Consider the following 2,577-nt stretch of genomic DNA (forward strand, 5'->3'; position numbering starts at 1 on the left):
CAGCGATGGCAAGGAAGATAGCAAAAACATTTCCAGACTGTCTCCAGCAGACACCTATCTCCAAGGAACCTATCTTCCGCTCTCGATATTATGACCTTTTTAAAAAGAAAAAGAAGCTGGGGGAGGGGAAAGTGACTTTTCGATTCTATTATCTTTGGCATTTTGTACCAGTCTGGGGTTTCTCAAGTCTCAAGACACGAAGCACAGGCTCATTTCAGACATTAAAAGAAAAAAAAAATTTGAATACCTTTTTAGTTTCTTCCTTGAGCTGTCTAGAGGGAACTATTTATTTTTCTTCTTTACCTTGCAAATAGCTAATGGCTTCCAGCCAGGGCTCAGCCCAACCCTTTGTGCCCTGCAGTCATCGCTGCGTCTTTAAAAGAAAACCGATTCTCTGGAATGCTGTGCGTGCACATGCCTGTCGGACCCAGCAGGCCCCACCTGCCCAGCAGGTAAACCAGATCCTCCGCACCGGCCTCTGCGGCCACATTCCAGCCAGGCAAGCTCCTACTCTCTAATTGTTACCTGTCAAACAGGTCAACCAGGCACTTGGGTCTGGTCCAAACATGCGCATGTTCCCACGAAACCCTAAACCAGCAAACCTTTGACCTTTCCATGGTTCCCGAGATCCCCTGATTATTTTAACCAAGGCTGATTTAAATCCCAATGATGACTTTTCAACGGGCACACAGGTTCTTTTTCCCTCTTATCAGGAATGGTAAAGCTGATCATGCACTGTTTGAGGTTTCTGAACTAGCAGGCCGTGGTAATTCAAGATAACCGGAAGGCATGGGTCGGGTTAGCCAAAGCTCCTGAAATGAAATCCACGAGCACTAAATCACTCATGGAAATCACAGGCTGTCCACCCTGACCAACCAGAGAGTGAATTCCTCAGGGGGGATAGAAATGGAGGTGACTCACAGGTAAAAAGTTCCTCCTCTCCTTGCAGGCCCTGAGCTGGCCGTGGAGAATGCAGCCTGTGGACTCAGCCCCAAACCCATGACAGGTACAACCTTGAGCAAGTCACGAAAACAGCTGGGGCCTTGGCTTCCCTTCTTTAGTAAAGAGAAGAAAGGGACTCCTCCTCCCCGCCGCCAGAGGACCTGGCGAACGCGCAGCACTGTGGCCTCCTGTGCCTGCCCAAGAGGTCCCACGTGGAACACCACTTCCACCTTGGCCTCTCCTGGCTGCAGCCCTCCAACATTGCTGAGGATGAGAATATTGTGGGGTAAGTCCTGGCCCAGATGGGAGGGGACCCAGATGACGCATCTCATGCACATATCACCTCACTGGCTGTGAAGCATTCCTACCTATCTATGCCTTGGCCTGGCCCAGAAGCTGACGGACCAGGCCTCCAAGCCATGACTGAGAACTTCAATGCCAAAACCATCTCCCTGCATGTAAGGAGAAGAAACCAGGCCACCCTGCACCTCTGTTCCAACACTCTCAACTTTCAGACCTGTGAAGTAGAGCCCCGATGCTATGCAGATGGGGAAGATGCATAAGCCATGAAGCAGGATCTCACCCAGACCCGGTGAGCTGCAGCAGCACCTGGAGCTGAAGGAGAAGGGCAGGCACATAGCACTGGACTCCACTGAGAACAAGGTGGAGAGCAAGGGCCACTCCTTCCCAAGCTCAGGAGAGCCCTGTGGGGAGGAGAAGGGTCTGGATGCCAAGGACAGCAGTGGTGACAGCCAGCACCTCAGCAGGGTCAGCAAGACCACAGAGAGCACCACTGTTAAGGACAGCTCAGAGGCCTCCAACTCCTCTCCCTGCCCTGGCTTGCCCATCCCCATCTCACCCCTGGAGGTTTCACAATAAACCTCACCTGGTGGGAGAAAGAGAGAGAGAACACAAAGAAGGGGAGTGGCCCGAGTCATAAGGGTCTCTTTCAGAGCCACTTCTGTGTTCTTTCCTTTCACTGATGCTACTTGACGTAGGGGGGCCATGTCACAAGAATGCTGCTGCTCCTTCACTCTGTTATTATCTGGGGCTAGAAGGGGGGCGTGGGCACTGCTGGGGGACCCTGGATCAGCTGAGGGCCCACTATGATTAGGTTACCAGGTCTAGGGACTTCCCAAAGTGTGGCAAGGCCTGGGCTTCTGTGGCTGGAGCACGTGACAGAACACCGGATATCCATGTTCACCTCGGTTTTCCCTCCGTATCGCATCTAGTGTGTCCATTCCTTTAACTGGGAGAGATGATTATTTCGATTGTGTTGCTAGCACTGGCTGTCCTTTTTATTCTTCTGATAATGAATTCAGAATCAAAACTCTGGGCTCACTGAATCTGAGTACTTTGTGTTACAGATAAAGAACCTGAGGCCTAGAGAAAGGGGAGGAGTTGCTGGCTGCCTCAGTCAGAGGACTGTGGGGGCTGGTGAACATTGTGGGCCGCAAAATCATTGCCAGAAAAGTGACACCCGAAGGTGCTCCCAGACTGTTCCAATGACAGAATTTCAAACTGCAGGCAGAGCACAGGAGCTCTCCATCCAGCAGGTTTCAGAGAGGGAGGGGCGGTGCTGTCAGGCCAGTTTGCTGGGGACAGGGGGTGGTTCCTCTTCTTGGGCTGGACAGG

At 52.0% G+C, this 2,577-nt stretch overlaps 1 pseudogene; it reads left to right on the top strand.

Annotated features, from left to right (window-relative positions):
• The first annotated feature begins 317 nt into the window (after positions 1–317).
• LOC118988357 (N-alpha-acetyltransferase 10-like) lies at positions 318–2,331 on the top strand (annotated as a pseudogene).
• The last annotated feature ends 246 nt before the right edge of the window (positions 2,332–2,577 follow it).

This window comes from Sturnira hondurensis, unplaced genomic scaffold (assembly GCF_014824575.4).
Source record: "Sturnira hondurensis isolate 20B ecotype Veracruz unplaced genomic scaffold, ASM1482457v3 Scaffold0006413, whole genome shotgun sequence".
In the NCBI taxonomy this organism is placed as follows: domain Eukaryota; kingdom Metazoa; phylum Chordata; class Mammalia; order Chiroptera; family Phyllostomidae; genus Sturnira; species Sturnira hondurensis.